Source organism: Haliaeetus leucocephalus, unplaced genomic scaffold (genome assembly GCF_000737465.1).
Source record: "Haliaeetus leucocephalus isolate CR32 unplaced genomic scaffold, Haliaeetus_leucocephalus-4.0 Scaffold616, whole genome shotgun sequence".
In the NCBI taxonomy this organism is placed as follows: Eukaryota; Metazoa; Chordata; class Aves; order Accipitriformes; family Accipitridae; genus Haliaeetus; species Haliaeetus leucocephalus.
In genome coordinates, this window is record NW_010973052.1 from 6,751,116 (window position 1) to 6,769,021 (window position 17,906).

At 40.7% G+C, this 17,906-nt stretch overlaps 1 protein-coding gene across 1 annotated transcript in view; it reads left to right on the forward strand.

The window, feature by feature from the left end:
* Positions 1–58: 58 nt before the first annotated feature.
* ME3 (malic enzyme 3, NADP(+)-dependent, mitochondrial) overlaps positions 59–17,906 on the forward strand; it is a 127,804-nt gene continuing 109,956 nt past the window's right edge. Inside the window, exon 1 of the mRNA XM_010578255.1 lies at positions 59–100. The gene's annotated coding sequence lies outside the window, so the exon portion shown is untranslated. The remainder of the gene's footprint in view (positions 101–17,906) is intronic.

Here is a 17,906-nt window from a genome sequence, read left to right on the forward strand (position 1 = left end):
CCGCGGCTGCCAGGCGGGAGGCGGCCCGGCCACCCGCGGCGGGGCCCTGGCCGTCAAAAAGCGGGGCTACGACATCACCAGGAACCCCCACCTCAACAAGGTGGGTGCCGCCGGGAGGGGTTTGTTTTCCAGCGGCCTGGGTGAGAGGGAGGGGAGAGGGGCTCGGGGGCGGCCGGGAGGTGGGCGACGGCGCTTGGCGTGGGTCGCAGGTGTCCCGGTTTGCCCCAGCGTGCAGCCCCGCTCCGAAAGGGGGTGAAGCGCTGAGGGGAGCGGGGCTGGGGAGGGAGCGAGGGGCCGGTTTGATGGGCCTTCGCCTGCTGGTTCGGTCATCGGTGGCCTCCTTCGGAGACCGTCGTCCGGCTTCCCTTGGCCCGCTGCGGCTCGGCGGTGGTGGAAGAGCCTGCATAGGGCAGGAGCGGCTTTGGCCGGGACCTGAAGCCGTTTGCCTGAGATCACGAAAATACCTGGGGTGTTCTGACGCACGTCGTGCGAAGCGTGTAGCAGCGGAACCGATGGCTCCCACCGTCGTGTTGGAAGAAGCACGCGTGGCTGTTCCTGCGGTAAAGCTTCCTTTCGTCGCGCGTCCGTAGCAATGTGTGTTCCGCTACCAAAGCGGCATGTTTTGCTGGGATGAAGATGTATTCGTTCTCAATACTGCAGAAACCTCAATATTAATTACAAGCAAAAAAAGCTTTAGGAGAAAGGTTTTCAGCAACTCTGTGAGGTGTGTAAAATGAGACCCTGTAATTTAGCCCCACACTACTTTTCCATCCCTTTCCATACCTTAAAGGGGGAAGAAAAATAATCTGGATGCAAATTTTGGGGATCAAGTGTGTCAGATTCAAGAACGTTGGGTTCCAGTTTCTTCCATTAATATTGCCAGCAGTAACTATAAATATGTTAATTACCTTAAAAATAAGCAGGTATTAAACATGGTATTGGTAGTTGATGGGGCTGCGCCTTTTTATCATTTGCTTGGTATGTAGTTATCCAGTACACGAGCCTCCTGTGACTTCTTCTGGACTGGAGACTCTTTGGATGACAACTTTTACTTTGTGTATTATGCTGTACGCTGGGCTGCATCTCCTGGTGCCGTTTCAACATCCATAAAGGTGCACCCCTAAGGACCAAGGCACGCGATGACACAGGATGTTACTGAATATGCAACAATTTTGTAAGCAGTCTGGTTTGAATCATTATATACAGTGCGTGTCTGTAAGACTGAAGAGAAATTTCCAGCTATCTCATAAGCAACAGTAATTTGTCAGCATTAAGTGGTTTTGATGGGGTTTTCTTCAGCATCTGGCTTGTTCTCTTGGGTGTTCGATGATAGTTACAAAGAGCGACATAGCTCATGGTTCTAGTAGTCTTACATATGTCAATTTGAACTGAAAAATTAATACTTTGACCTTTGCTCAGTGTAATGCAATAACAACACACAAACAGTTGAATCTGTCATGTGTTTTAAATTGATCTGGCTGCCGCAGAAGTAGACTTTGAATGTCCCATTTGATAATTTTCAGAATTGAGGCTTTTCTAAAGTGTTTTCCCCCCTTCCACTGAAATAAAGAATTTTTCTTTAAGTCTAAATGGAATTTTGGTCCATGTTGAGAGAAGGGAAAGAAACTGCTTTTGTTAGAGGTAAAATATATTCTAATGTGCCATGTTTAATTGGCCATGAGAAATCTCCCAGCGGGTCTCCAGCATGGATGTTTGCTGTTTATGTTGTTATGTTCCTCTGTCAGTACAGACCTTACATTCGTTGATGTAGTCATCTACAGAACAGGAGGACAGAAATGGCTAACTTCTATGGTAAGAGATAAGGACTGCCTGTTCATGTACCTAGGTAACTAGCAACTTGTTGTTAGTAAACGCTCAGGTCCTCTTTCAGACTTTTCTAAACAGGCTTCTATTTCTCTGTTGCTCTTAACAGTTCGTTGTAGTATCTAAGGAATTAACTGTGTTCAACTGAAATGGGATATTTCAGCCAGTACATATTTTGTCAACGTATGACTGATGGCCCTTTGGTCTGCTATGCTGCAGTGGAGTAGGTCAAAATTAGGGATCTCGGTAGGTTTTCAGCTGTTGTACTCATTGCATAGCAATTACTGTTTATCCCTTTGGTAGCTAAATGCAGGCATGGGGTCATTGCTGTTTTTCTGCAGTGGCACTTACTTTAAAGCTTTCATCTGACTGAAGGCTGCTTTGCAGGGGATAGTCCTTACATCTCTCCAAGAACATCTGAAGAAGTTTTTCAGAAGTGAGGCTTTGGGCAGCAAGTGTTCTGCTGCTTTATTCAATGCCCTGACTGTTTTACAGCTTTTGGCTGAAGTTTAAAGTCTCAGTCTAAAGCTATGAAGTGTGTGGTGTTTATCCAATGAAGAAGACTATGTTCCTCCAGCAGAATCACAGACAGTTTTATGGTCTGAGGTTATTGATCCAAGTCTTTGCTTGCTTACTAGGTTGAAGGTGCTTTGAAGAAGAAGCAGACTTGGAAGTCACTGCTGCAAGGTCCTCTGTAATACCCTAAATATCAGTAAAAGCAGGCTGTCCTCTGAGAAGCTCCTCTGTTTTCCAAATCTGCCTGAGAAGAAAAAAATAAATAGAAAAACCGGTCATGGATGTAAGAAATTTGCAGTTGTTTCTTTCCTTTGCTCATTGTTAACTATGTGAAGTTGGCTGTTTTTCCTGATGTGAAGAAATGGAATTCCTAAATATTGATCAAGGGTGCCAACACTGTATTAGGCATGGTTTGTAAATGAGTTATCTCCGGTCCTTAAATTATTTGGCCAATCTATGCATCATGTTTAAGAGCTTGCTTGACTAGGCATTTTGGGGAAAATTTAGAGGAAAAAGCTGTCTTGCAGTTAAGGCAAGACTGCTTTCCATCTCTGAGACTGGGTTTGATTATGTCTCAGGCTTTCTGTGTGACATTGGGGAAGTCACGTGCAAGGAAATCTTGTAGGTTAAATCCTTGGACAGTAGGAGGAACTTTGAAGATGGAACGAGTTACACTTCATGTATGCTGATGAGACTTTAAGTGCGCTGCATGTTTCTGTACTATTAAAATACTGTTCTTCCTTCTGTTGTGAAGTATTACAGCCCAAGTCTGATCCAAGGGCAGGACTTGGGAAGTGTCAGCATTCTTCTGAAGGGTACTTGCGGTCTTAAAAGGCAATAGCAGTTGTTCTCAGTTGACAGAACAGTCTCGGAAGTAATAGGAGGATGAAGAAGAGCTTGTTGCATTTTTTTCATGAAGCACCTCATGAAGTAGTTCTTCTCCTGCCTTTGAATGCTGCAAAATTGGAGAGCCTAAATATTTTAACAATGTCAGATAACCATGGTGAGACCATTCTGTGGCGATCCAAGTGCAAGCTCAATTCCAGGAGGATTTGTTAGAAGCTTTGGCCATGTGTAAGTAAGTGACTTGCTGACAGGGCAGCAGTAGTGCTGGACTTGCTGAGAGACAAGTCTGTTCTACTGTGGGGCCTCAGCCTTGTGAAAAGCTAATTCAGCACTCGGATCCTGGGAGAAAAGATGGGGCATCTCTCACCCACTACCTTATTTATCAAAGTTGCCTTGTGTTTGGTGTGGTCACGGCCATGTTGTGTCCTCTCTCTGACGCTGTCAGTTCTGAAGATTTGTGCAATTCTGCTCATCTCAGATGTGCTGTTCATGATTCCCCAGTTCTTCCAGGGACTCAGTGAAATTCACGTGTCTTCTCTGTGTTTTTACAAACATGGACTGAGCTGGGCAATTCCAAGTTTGACCACACACCTGTAGGGACTCAAAAATCTTGTCTTGTCCAAAATCAACTGTAATTTTGTTTGTGACATCTGACTGCACTTTTCAATTGGAAGGTTGATGGCACTTCATGCATTTTGCTGGAAGTCCTAATTTTGAGATAAATCATGCCTCCTTGGAGGTCTGCCATCACAAACAGATGCAGAACTGGAGGTCACAGTTTGTTTTCAGAGTGGCAGGATATTGCCGTATTTGAAGGGTCAAGATAATACACTAAACTTTTCTGCAAGGTGCAGTGCAGGGGTCAGAATTTGGGGTCTTCTGTGTACATCTGGATAATGCCCTGTACTCTTCTGATGTGCATGTATGCTCTCCATTGCTTTTCATGGAATGTGTCATAATGAATTACCAAAAAAAACCTCAACAAAACAAAAATACCAGTCTGGATCTGTAAGAATGAAACTTTGAAGAATTGCTGTAGGTTTCTGCAGCGTTTTTGAAATGTACTGCTGTACACATCATTAAAATGCTGAAAGTTTGTTAGTCCTTCAGCTTTGTGGGGGTCAGAATTGAGCTGAGGGTTCTTTGAACATAGTTTCAGTAATTTGCCACTGTAGCTGAGGAAAAAAATGATAGTCTTGCACATGGCTGTACTCAGCAACTGCACTGAAACAGGCCTAAAATTAGCTGGATTTGTAAAATGATTGCATTGAAACAAAATTAGTAATGGGCATGAGAACAGTGTGTCTGAAATGGCAGTTGGCAACATCAAATCAAGGCAGGATTCTGTTTTCAAATTGCTAAATATCCTCTCTAAATCCACAAGGTTATATTCTTACAACTGGAGTTTCTGGTTGGCTAGCTTTAAGTCTGGATAGACATATAACTACTGAGGTCCGCCCAGGGCTTTAAGTGGCTGTGTGACTCCCAGCATTTACCATCTGTTTATGTTTTGCAAAGTAAGAGAATGAGGTGGGCACGGTTTGGAGGTTCGCCTCTTATTTTCCAGGAGCCCATAGCTATTTGAGCAAGTTTTAGGGGACAAGTTTTAGACTGAACAAGTTCATTAAAAAAAAAAACAAAAACACTGAGGCTTACTAAATACACTAAAACCACACCTGGCTTAGAAAATCCCCACACTGAAAATGGTGAAAGGATGGGAGTGTATAGGGGAAGAGTATCCTATTTACCTGTGTTATTTACTCTCAAGGTTTATGGCTGCTGCTGGAGACAGCATGCTTGTGCAGATGAACTGACCTGATAGGACTCTCTTGTTTCTAGGGATATCGGACAAGACGCTTTCATGGGCAAACCCTGCAGCATGTGGGCCCCTTCAGACCCAAGCCAAACTATAGCTGAGAGAGAGCTCTTTATCAAATTGTGCTCTAACTCTTCTAGAGTTGAAACACAAGTGAGCTGGAGCACTGTGCCGTGTGATGAGTCTTCAATGGTGTCCAGAGCAGAGAGGCTGTTTTCATGTTTTTACTTGTTCTTTATTTCATCAGTCAAGCCTAGGTGTATTGCCATTGACTTCAGTGAAAGCAAACTCTGAGGAAATGAGCTTTGGCCCAGTATTTTTGCAAATGTGGTGGTGTTCTGGAAATATGATTGCTCAGTTAGCTTTGTTTTGCCTTCATCCTGGCACGTGGAGTTTCATTTTTGTTTGTTTGGTGTTAATGTCAAGCATATCTTTTTTTGAGTCCAAAGTATCTTTTGACAATGGCATTTCCTAATGTTTTGGTACCAAAAAACTTGTCATTATGGCATGGTCGGCAAACTAAGCCCAAGCTAAATCTGTTGCTGCTTCTGGTATTAGCAGCAGCCTGTGAAAGTCCCTTTGCTTCCCCAGCTTGGATTCCAGTTCCTCTCCCTTATTATAGCCAAACCAGGAGGCCATCTGCCTTTCTGTCCCTCTGCGTAATCTCTTGCCAACACTGTCACTCTCCCGTTCGGGATGCCTCTAATGCGTTGAGAGTAAAGCTCTTGTGGAAAAGCTTGGAAGTGCGGAGGAAGTCTTTTGCTGCCAAGGCAAGAGGGGTGCTGATGTGGACCCTGCCTCTGTGTTGTACTAACCCTGTAATACATTGGTCCTTGTTTTGCCTTTAGCCCTTGTAAATGTGTTGAGAGGTCTTGGAAGATTGGTTGGGCAGCTTTTGTAAGTGCTGAGTTTGTTTGCGGTCACTATAAGATGTTAATAAAACCAAATTGTGTTTGGACCAAAATGCTTGTTTCTGTTTTCTGAGCAGTTTATGTTATAAAAATACCTTTAAAATTGCCTTTAAGTTGTGGAAATTTATCAGTTTGGCAGCTGCCTGTGTTGCTTTTTTTTTATCATCCCCTTTCTTTTAGAGAAACCTTAATCCTTACACCAGGCGTGTTTTGGTGGGGCAGAGCCAAGGCTGAATGTAGCTCTTGTTTCATAGAGTGGACTAAGTTTTCTGACATCTGAATAAGAATTGCACTTAAGTAACACAAACTGTTTGATAAGTAGTATGAAAACTGATATTGTTGCAGTTAGAATGGATCTAAGGGCTGAATGTTACAGCTTGTTCAGCATTCCTGTTCGTTGCATGTAGTGAAAAGTGTGGCAAACAACCAGTTGATTACTTTGGCAGCACTGTAGATGTTGGTGGGAAGGCTGAGCATATTATATGTGGGGCTGGTCCTGCAGTCTTCATTCCACTGACCTCAGCAGGCTTCAAGCCTTGCCCACTTAAGTAGCATGACATATAATGTCGTTGATGTTAGAAACTGTGTGCTGCTGTATGTTGAGATGAGTCATTAGTACTCGTCAGAATTAGTGATGATTTAGCTGAAGCTGCTGAAAGGCAGTGCTAATTCACAAGATGAAGTGAAGAGCAATTATTTGTGGCTTGGTTTTGATTTCAGATGGATTTGCCATGCAGTAAGGTACCTACTAGAGATGGATCTGGCAGCTTTGTAGTGCTGCGTGGCAGAGTTTGACCCCTGAATTTTTTGGTTTGGTGGGTCAGATCTGGCAATTGCTAAAAAAACCTGGACCTAGAGCAAACTCCATTTGACTTGATTTTGAATAAAGAGAATGTAAATTGAATTCCTCTTTAGCTTCTATAGCAGCAACCTCCAGAAGAACACTCTAGCTGCTGTTGCTGGCATTCATTCAGACCTGAGAAAGGAAAGGTAGGTCTTTAACGAATAACTGCATTCTACTGATACCCCTTGCTGAAGGGGGAAGTTATGATTGTTTATAGTATTTAGGCTCCTCCAGGGCTTTGGGATAGTTTTCTTTCTTTGACTTGCTATAAGTGATGCTGATTTACCTTCCTGCCTCCACAACTTGCCTGGGTGATGGGAGGTACTGTGTAAACATCTGCTTTTGGCAGCTCTCCTGTGGTTTCAGTGTTTTATTCATTCTTCATTTCAAAGAGTACCACTGCCAGCACGTGCACCTGTGCAGACAGCACTCAGCACTCAGGCATTTCTAACACCAAGCCCCTTGCAGAGTTAGGGCCTGGAGTTTGATGCTGGAGCTGCCAATGCACGTGCCTGCTGTAGCTGAAAGCTGGATGCTGCCCTGCATGGGAGAAGCCTTGCCTTGTACCTGTCTCTGATTAAATGCCATGCAGGAGTATAGATTGTCCTGTTTTGTTGCTTGTTTGGTTTTTGGTTTGGTTTTGGGGGTTTTGTGTGGTTTGGTTTTGTTTTGTTTTTTTTTTTACCAAGGGAGTGAAGAGGCAAATGGTTATTTTAATTATCCTTGGGGTTATGGATCCAGAAATATTCTTACATTGGCAAAACCTAGGAGACAAGTCAGGCTGAAAAAACCCAAAGTTTTTACTTTGTCTCTTGCTTTTCCTCTGACTATTACTTACTTTTCTGTCTTTTTCTCACGGACTTAATCAGACCTGCTACCAAACCTTGAAGACCCTATTGTAGCTTTCGCCCAAATAAATTCTTTTGGGACAGACTTAGCTTTAGAGCTGTTGCTAGCAGGTCAGACAGGCCTTGATGCTTGGGGGAGAATAAACACTGTGCTGTAATTCCCTCTGTTTCAATAGAAGGCTTAGCACAACAGCAAACTTGACTACTTTCAGCTTATAATGTGCTCTAGTAGAGATGATGAGCATGTTTTTAATTTTTAACCTCCTCTTTGAGGCCCAGGGGTGACACTTGCTATCTGTATCCCCAAACAACATGACATTTTGATAAATGACTTATGTATTGTCAGCCTAATACAATATCTTTCTTTTAAAAATGTTTTAAATGGCAAAGCTTTTTATAGTTCTGCAGCTGCCAAACACCAAACTCAGACATAACTGAGCAGACTGTGGTTCTGACAAAGAAAATAACGCCAACACAAAAGTTTTCTGTGTATCAACATTTTCTGCTTTGCTTCACTTTGCAGCTCTCTGTTGCATATGTATCCTTTTTCAACATGTGGAACCATGGAACTGAAACAGATTTTCAGTAAATATCTGTATTGTATATAGAAAAAGATTAGCTCCACATCTCAGAGCAATTTTTTTCTGTGTGTCTAGCTTATAAAGTTGTCTGTTTTGTAGTATGTCCATATGGATTAGCTCTGTTCAGCCTCGTAAAACATGTAGTTAAGGATTTACTGTGTTTCTCAACATAGGAAGGAATTAGTTGTTTCAAATACAGCAGTACTATGTTCTCCTGGACAAGACATCTTGAGCTTTAAATCTTTGGCTTGGCTAATGGATTTGTCACTTCACGTAGCAGTTAAATTCATTATGGAAACTATTAAATCTCTGTTTAATCTTTATTTGAAGAATTTGGTGTGAAACCTGCAGGTAATTTTAGCTGTGATTATCTGCAAATGAGAGAATGTGCCAAATCCTGTCATTTTTGGAGGTGTCCAGATTATTAAGAGTTTCTGTTGTCAGGATGGTCTAAGCATATAAGCAGGGCAGGGCTTGGAGGGAGAGGTAATATGTTTTATTAGGCCAGCTGATGTAGATGGGGGGGGGGAAGTAAACCCAGGGATTTTCATGTTCATAGCCCTTCTTCTAGCAACTCTTTTTTTTTTTTTTTTTTAATCCCCAACCAGTTGGTCCAATAAACAAAAAACAACAAAAAACCCACCCAAAACCTCTCCTTGTTAGGCATTTCCTACCTCACAGGGAATTAGATGTCTTCATGTTGCCATTTGTGTCTGTAGCTAATTGTTGGGATAAAACAACTGTGTCTGTAAATCAGATCACTTGATCACAACTATTGGAGGGACAAGGCCCTTCTCTCCCCTAATACTGTATAAAGGTTTCTAAATCTAGCCATAAAATGGGCCAAATAACGAAAATTACTTGCTGAAGTGCCTAGTCTGAATACCATGGAAAAAACTAGATATAATTTAAAAACGTATTGTATCTCCCATTGATATGAATTTTTTTTTTTAAACAGACCCTCTTTAAAAACAAAAAAAACTGCTGGGGGAACAAACCATTTGCACTAGTGCAATGTGCATAAAGTCTGAATTCCAGCAGACTCTCTTGTAGGGAAGAGAAAAGAGTTGTGCAACAGTTGCAGGAGGATGAAAGACACTTGCACTAGAACAGTTTAGCAGTTCAGGTGGTTTCTGAGTGAGAGACGCAGTTTGTGCAAGAGGATCTCAAAGGATTTGAAGTGATGAGGGTGTTGGGAGGAAGAATTGAAAATTTCTCTCTTCTCCCAGTGCCTCGTAGATAGCTGGGCTTGATGGGTGAAAGTGGTGGAAAGCAATGATAAATGTGACCACGTGCTCCAAGTAGGTGCGTCTACAGAAAACTTACCAAGTGTAAACTTACGAAGCGTAAGTTAATGCTGATTGTAATGCAGAATGGCTTGCGTTCTGCAGTGTCTGCTACTTTATACTCACTAGTGAGTTTGCTTACATTGGTGTCTTACAAGCTTGTCAAGTAAATCACATTCAAACACAAACTTTGTTGCTCAAAGGTAATAAAAGAATTTTTTTTCCCTCAAGTTTGGAGGATTTTCAGTGCACGTACCACTGGGACTTGTTTCTCATTGCACACATGCAACAGATTCCTCTTAGGTTTGGTAAATTGCCCAGGTTGTGATGTGCAGCAGTATTTATTAGAAGGAGACATGTGTGACATGCCTTTCACTCCGTATGCTGATGCCAGCAGCTTTTACTGGCTTACGTTGAGGGGAAGAAAAAACCCACCCTTGCAACAGCACAGAGGTCTCCCTGAGCATTGCTTTTTGGTTTCCAAGAGGTAGCGTAGGTTTAAGCCATTGGAAGGCTTTCCGCTGATTTCAATCAACTTTGCATCAAGCCTTTTTTGAATCTAGGAATAAGCAATGGCATCATTCAAGATGTAAGATCACTTAACCACAAAAGGATAAGATTAAAGCTAGTATAGTGTGAAATTTCACATCTTGCTCTGTTAATAGATAGTAATTAAAATGGAAGCATATGTGAAAAATTGTGTTTATTAATTGTTTAAGACAAAATCTCAAAGCAAAAATGGAATTTTCCAATATCATCAATTTCTAGTGATAGAGAATCACATGAAGGCTCTAGCTGCTTCCATAGTTGTGTGTCCCAAATATCAAAAGTACTTTTTCATACTCTTTTTAGTGTTATCTATCCAAGCTCATTCATTTTCCTTATGACCTTTGGAGCAACCAACTCAGTGATGCCTTTCCAATGCCAAAAGCTGTCCTCTTGCATGCAGGCAAGAAGAAAGAGCTGGGCTTTTTCACAAGAGCTGCTGGAGGAAAAACAAGGACACTAAGTGAGATATCTTAGAGCTTGAAGCTGCCCTGGAGAGTTCTTGTAGTAGCTTAATAAAACTTACAAAAGTGCCTTTGAATTGTGACCTTCCAAATGTCCACTGGTCAAGGGTAACTGGGATTATGAAACCAGAATGAATGCATGACTGATGCTTGCTAAAACTGGGCACTCTCCCTAAAGGCAAGTAATTGTTTTGGATTTAACATGTTAACTGTATTTGAAGTTATAAGATAATGAGGTCATTTCTCATATAAATAGAAAAGAAGTGATGCAAAGGTGCTGGAAAGCTGCAGCAAGGCTCTGGCTGCTGCTGGAAAAAAGGTTTGGTGTTGGCCACTTTTTAAAAGTTAATTGCATTTTAAAGATAAGCTTTAATGGCTTTGGCAGTGAGAGTGCAACTGTAACCAGATCTTGTTGTTTTGTACAAGTGCCTTTCAGGTTTCTCTGCAAGGTCAAATGTCCTATTGACTGGCAGCTGGACTGCTTTGCTTGTAGGAATGTAACTGGTATTTGGTGGAGTTGCAAAATGAGTTTCCCACTGAAGCCAAATATAAAAGTGTGTGAGAGTCCAGCAGTTTCACTTCCTGCAAAGCTGGAAACCCTTGCAGAATTTATTAAGATTTCCTGCAGGGAAAGAGGGATATTAATCTTATTTGACTTACAGAATCATAATATTTGCACTGCAATTTGTAACACAGAGCAAGAAGTTTTCAATTAGTATTTCCTGAGGAACAGCAAATTCAGTGAAGCGGATGCTTTTAACTTTTTATTTTATGTCAGAGAATAAATAAAGCAACTCACAGGACCTTAAATGTTCCACAGTGTTGGAGTAGGGAAGAAGAGCAGAGAACGTGATTACAGATCTTCTAGGAAGCAATGGACAGCTGAAACCATTCTCAAGTCTTTCTCAATGTCTTTGCTTGGTATCATCATAATATAATCTCTGAACTGTAGTGCTGTGTCATGTGAACTGTAGTACTGTATCAAGTCTGCTTGTAGGAGGCATAAACTTCAGTCTTGTTGATAAAACAGTCACTTGGTCAGTTCACCACTGGTTTTAATTTTCCTAGTGTTGCAAAATTTTTCTCAAACTCTGAGCTGATTGCAATGAACCCTGATTTGGGGCCCAGACCAAATTTGCTTGAAGTTCTGTGAGCCTCTTCCCTTTCAGGCTTGTAGTAATTTCTGGTTTGTAGTAATTTCATACTATGGGAAATGCTTTATGTTAAAAAGAAGCTTCAACCTTAACTTTGAGGCAATGTTACTTTTTCCTATCCAGGCAGAAAAATGCTGTTAGGAGAGGTGAGGCACTTGGGCTGAGGAGCCTCTAGTATGTGAGATTTTCCAGATCTGTGGTGTGCATGGTGGTGGGACTGTCTGGGTGCATATTACTTTATGCATTGCAGATATTCCTCATCTCCATTCTGGATGAGATAGGCCATATATCTGGGACTTCTGGATATCCAGCATCTGCTTTACATATAGTTCTGTACATATACAGAGGGTGATTATCTTTTGGAGGCATTGGATATACTGCCCGCTTGCAGATTAACTTTGCATGTAAGACTGTAGCTCTGAGCCAGCTTCTGGACTTTCAGAAATCCTGGGGCAATGGCCAAAGTCCTTACATTTTTTTTCCCCAATAAAATATCTAGGTGGAAACAGAGGACATGCCTTGAGATACAAGTACATGAGACAGTAGATCTCAAAGCTCATTCTTCAGAGAGAACATCTATATACATGTTTGGTAATTCACCTGACAAATATGAGGTGAAGAAAAAAAGATACTAGAAGTTGTAAAGGTACTTGTTTCTTAATTTGTAGAGCAATAAATATCTTCATTATCTAGAATGCAACACTTGGGTTTAGAATTTTCTCCAACTTGAGCCTGAAGTGGAGACACAGATTACTTTTTCAGTCCAGTGAGATTGTGGTTAGACACATCATCCCTGGCTGTGGTTGCCAGATTCTGGCAAAATATAGCAACTATTGAATTTGAACATCAAGACTTGGGAAAAAAGAAAAGAAAACAACGTCACTGGGAGAAATACTTGTGGTTTATTATTTCGTATTCCAAATTCTTGGAGGCATTCAGCACATAATATGTTTTTCAAGGCATGTATCATTCAGCTTCTGCTTTTCTTTCATGAGATTCATTCAGGCATTGAAGTTCAAGCTATTGGAGTCCTAACATGCTCGCTGCATTAAATCTAACAATTTTGAGCTCTGCTGTGTTTCCTATCAAATAGTTATGGAGGGCAGTTTCTGAATCACTGATATGCATTCGAGAAACGATCGGGCAGCCTTGGGCATCTTGTTGGCGTATTATATTTCACATTTAGTTTTGGAGCACATTTCTGAGACTGAGAAATAGAGTTATTCTCACATCAGTGGGGAACTGAATTTAGCTAACCCAAGGTAATGTGGGACATCTGTGGCAGACCAAGTAAGTGAACATGAGTCTCTCCAAATTAATTCCCTAACCATTCAGCCAGCATACCTGTTTGCTCAGTTGTCTTATCATAGCATCTTTTATCTGTACCAACAATGATCTCAACCACAGCCTGTTAGAAACATATGTGATAGATCAACTGCTATATCCCATACATGCCATCAAATATGCATTGTTTTATAAAATGAAAAGCATTTTGTGAATTATTTCCCAAAAGCTGTGTGCAAAGGAAGTGAGCACTAATAAGCAGCTGTTCTAGGAAGCTTTTTTTAATTCTGTTTACTAGAGCTCACTTCATTTTTTCCATTAATATGCTTAGTTAATCACTTAAAATTTCTGTGTTTATTATGTAAGAGTTCAAAACTTCCAGTCTCACTCTGTGTAAGTTACAGATGCCAATACCTGTAAACTTGAGGTAATTACCTTGTGTACATTATTAAAGTAATAATTCAAAGAGAGAACCAAAATAGGGTAAATACGCTTAAAGCTAGTGGGCCAGAGACCTAGGTGTGATGTGTGGTCCCCCTGTGGCTGCTGCTTAAGCATCTGATTGGACAGATGCTACAAGCAGTGATTTCTTAGAAATTGAGAGATTATTGGCTTGACTTTCCTCTCATTTTATTTAATGACACCTTCCAGCAAATGTCTAGGACTAGATCCAAAGCAGATTGAATTTGATGGGAAACAAATGAGTAATTACAGCCCTTTGCAGTAAAGTATTCAGAGTTATAGCCTTATTGGCTTCATATTGTTTAAGAAAGTGCTTTGCTGAACTAGGGCATAGGTTTTTGATTTAGTATCCCACTGCTGTAAGACTATGACTGTCTTCTGGCCAAAGCCTCTCTGAGGAGTGGTTTTATAGGAGCACAGCTGGGTTGTAAACAAATGGTGATGCACTTCTGCTCTGCATTCAGAGGGAAGAGACACAAAATTAAAAAAACAATAATATATCTGTATTACTGTGTATTACTAGACAGAAGAAAATTAACTGCAAAAATAAAATGAACTTGCAGGATGAGGTTCAGACAGCTTATAATGTATCCAGTTGGCATTTGCCTTATTAAAGGAATGAGAAGAAAAACACAGTCACTTCAGGTGTTAAAACTTTTGAATGTATAAATTTGCTCGCAGCTTTGCACTGCTGAGGTCACATGGAAATTTTTCATTGACTCACTTTCTTCCTTTAATTTAAAAAAGGAGGAGCAGAAGAGTAGTGGATAAAAGGAAAGAAAAGTCCTCAAGCAGTATGGCAGACCCTAATATTAGTAGTGGGTTTAGATCCTACATTCTTTAATGCTAGTGTAGGAGCTTGACCTGTCCTTCCCAGGTACTATGCAGTAACTGAGCAGTTTGGTTAAAATATGATTGATTAAATAGACACATTAAGGGTGTTTGGAGCCAGGGTCTGCCTCCAAGCCAAGGAGAGCAAACCTTTTCTCCTCCCCAAATACTTAGATGTTAAATTTTGGTTCACTTTGTCTTGCTGCAAAAGTACATATTCTGATACATTTGCTATTCTGGTTCACAATGCCCTTGTCCCAGCTTCCTCATTCTTAGGTTTGGGAAAACAAGTGAACTGTCGTAGTAACAAAGACCATAGTGAGGATTGCCTATAAGGTATGACAAAAGGAATAAAACCCCACAGCCATGGCAAACTTGGTCTCTCTTCTACATACCAGGCATCTTTGCAAGCAAAAAGTCTGTGTATTTCTTGAAAAGAAAGCTTGAGATCAGCAACATTGTGTAAATGTTTGGGTTTTGATCCTACAGGTCCTTAAATGCAGTGCTTACAGTCAGGAAGTGGAATCCTATCTCCTTGATCCATATAGAAAGACCTGATAGCAGGTTCAGGATGATGCACAAATTCTGAGATCTGGTGGGAAAATTCAGTGGTAGAAAGATCTGTGAATAATATGAATGTGGATAACCAGATCTGTGTAAAAAAATACTCCAAGGCATGGATTTTTAGTGAGGACAAAAATAAACCAGGAATGTTTGCTTCATGCTGAGTTTTAGCAATGCTGTTCCAACATAAATGTAGTTTAGAAGTTGTTGGCTTTTGGAAATTTTTTTTTAATTTTTTTTTTGTGTGTGTGTGTGTCTAAGTTATTCAGGTAACCTCAAGCTTTGCAGAGCTGCTTGCTTTTGTCTGGGGAGAGAAAGGCTTGGAGAAGCATCAGGACAACTTTTACGCAGAAATTTTGACTGAGGCCAGCATAATGGAGTAGGGAGGTACCTGATTCTATAAACTTACATGTAATAGGAAGCTAATTTAAAATGTGCAACTGCAGGGGCACCCCTCTGTACTTACCACAACGTTTTAGTCTGAAGTAAGATTTTGATAGGTACAAAATATACATCCCCAACAGTATAGGATTTGAGCAACTTTAGTATAATTTGGATACTCATCAAAGTAGAACTTAACAAGAAATTTGTCTGACACTGTTTTGTTTTGCTTTGTTCCATAAACAAGCACATGCATGTGCCTAGACCATGATTTTTGGCAGAATCTGGCCTCCTCATTCTGAGTCCTAATTCACCCCTGCTGTTCTCTGAAATGAAAACCTTCTGATTTTCCTGCAGGAAGAGGCATTGCTACTGCCATCTGCAAAACATCAACATCTTCTACATCATGCTAAAATCACTCTGACCTCTCAGCATATGATGACTTTTAAAGAATGTTCAAAGGCATATCCTTATCTTCTGTTAATCACTGAAGTTAAAAGGCTGAATATGTCTTGTCATGTAACTGATTTGTTAAGGTGGACATCAGTTAACTTATGGTGTTTCTTGTCAGCCATTAATCCATGCTTCAGTTCTTTTAATCTGGTGATGGAAAAGTGATATGTTTACCTACTTTGTATTAACCCATTATTTTGTGCACTTTGTATTTTACAATTAGCACTTCTGTGAAGCAATAACAGCTTTCAAGTGCTGAGCTTTGAATAAAACATTCTGGATGTATTTGCACAAGCCATCTCTTTTAGAGCTCACCTTTATGAATATTGGATATAGATCACGAATGGAAATGCTTGGGAAATGAATTCATAGCTTCAAGCCTAAAGCTGCTTTCTGTGGGTAATCTGTAATACTTTTGAGAAAAGTGTGAAACATTCCATGCTATTAATATAACCTTATTCTGAATATGACATAGATGTCAAAAACAGATTTTCATCTGACACTGGGAGGTGGGTTTTTTTGGTTTTTTGTTTTTTACCATCACGAGTACAAGGTAAGGAGATGAGAAGCAAAATCTCTGTCCTACAATAAAATGAAGAGTGATAGCAAAAGAAATTTGGTATGTTGCCTGTGTCTATACTGTACTTGGGCTGGCTTGGAGGAACCCAGGTCCTGGTTCTGTCTGTCCATTTATCCTGGTAAGCAGCCCAACTTCAGCCTGTTTGTGATATTTAAAGACCCTTGTGCAGACCATTTCAGGAAGGAACATGTATGGTCTTGTCTGTTGGCATCAGATCACTGAAAAAAAGATGAGAGAGAGAGGCATCTGAACCTCACAGTGATCTGCTGCCCCGCAGCAGATAGACATACGCTTAAGTGTACTGTAAAGCACAGACAGTACTTCAGATCTTTCCTTGGTCATAGCAGCCTGATCATCCTGGTAATGCTCCCTAGAGGGCTTTTGAGGGTGAGCAGGATGGGCACATGGTGAAACAGGCCTTGAACCTGACTTTTTAAAAGACACTGTAGAACTAGGTGGTATTTCTGTTTCTGAAATCTTGTATAAAATATTTTTGTTTCCAGTTAGTTTACTGTTGTCCATATTTAAGCAAAAATAAACCTCTCAAAATGAATAAAAGAAAAACTGATCCTGTACAGTGGGGAAGGGAGTGAAGTCTGCATAATGCAGTTTACAGGTAGAAAATACTCAATAGCTGCAGCGCAGCTACTTTGCCTCTCCATTCTGCATCAGTAGTTCTTTGCAGCACATTAGTACAGGTATATTGTGCCACCCTGAAGCCAAGGAACCGATCATTCTTTTAAACTTTACTGGTATATCTCAAGAAAACAAAGGTAGAATGAATGCATATGCCTCTCTCTTGCCCTTTGAGGACTTAAAGTGGTGAGAATTTACAGTCAAGTTTAAGATTTGCAAGATTTTCTATTCATCTGGCAAACCTGTTGAGCTACCAAGGGAAGAGAGAAACCATTTTTAATCCAGATGCTTTTTGCCACAAATAAATTCGTTTGTTGGATGTGAGCATGTAACTACTTTAACTGCCCACAGTTTACTGAGCTTTCTGATACATCTAGAAACACTTTAGGAAAACATCTGACTTGAATTTGAATTGAGGATTTTCCATTAGAAATACCTGTTCATCTTAACCTGATGCCTGATGAAGCACAGTGTTGGTGGTATGATGGTGTTAAAAGAGATGTTTGTAACCCTTTAACAATTTTAAAGGGTAGGTATTGTAGATGATAACATATAAGCTCTTGGGGAAATGGTGGCCATAAGATTTTTGAAAGTGGTTGGAGGTTTCTCTGTGTGTGTGTGTGTGTGTGATATCCAGGAAGGTTGTAGCTTGACCTCTAAAATCAAAATCAAGTGTGATGTATTACCCACCTCAACATCCAGGTGATCTGCCAGATCTCAACTGTTTTGTGATCACTAGCAGCCTTCCTTGGACTCTTAATTGACAAGTACATCCTGAGGCTCGTTTAAAACCACAGCTGATGGGCTGCTTTGCCATGTGAGCTAGTCACAATGACATAATTAAATGTCTGCATTCATAATCTGGTTATGGTCTCTTAATACAGGCTTTGTAGCTTGAGCTCATTCCTGTCTCATGGGAACACTTCAGTCAACACTTTCTGTGAATGGGGCTACTGTGAATGGGGCTACTTTGAATGTTGTGTTGTACTGGATTCCTGCTGATGTAAAAACTCAAGAAATCCCAAATGACATACAGCAGACATAAGCAGTATCTGTACTAACAAATTAAACATACCCAA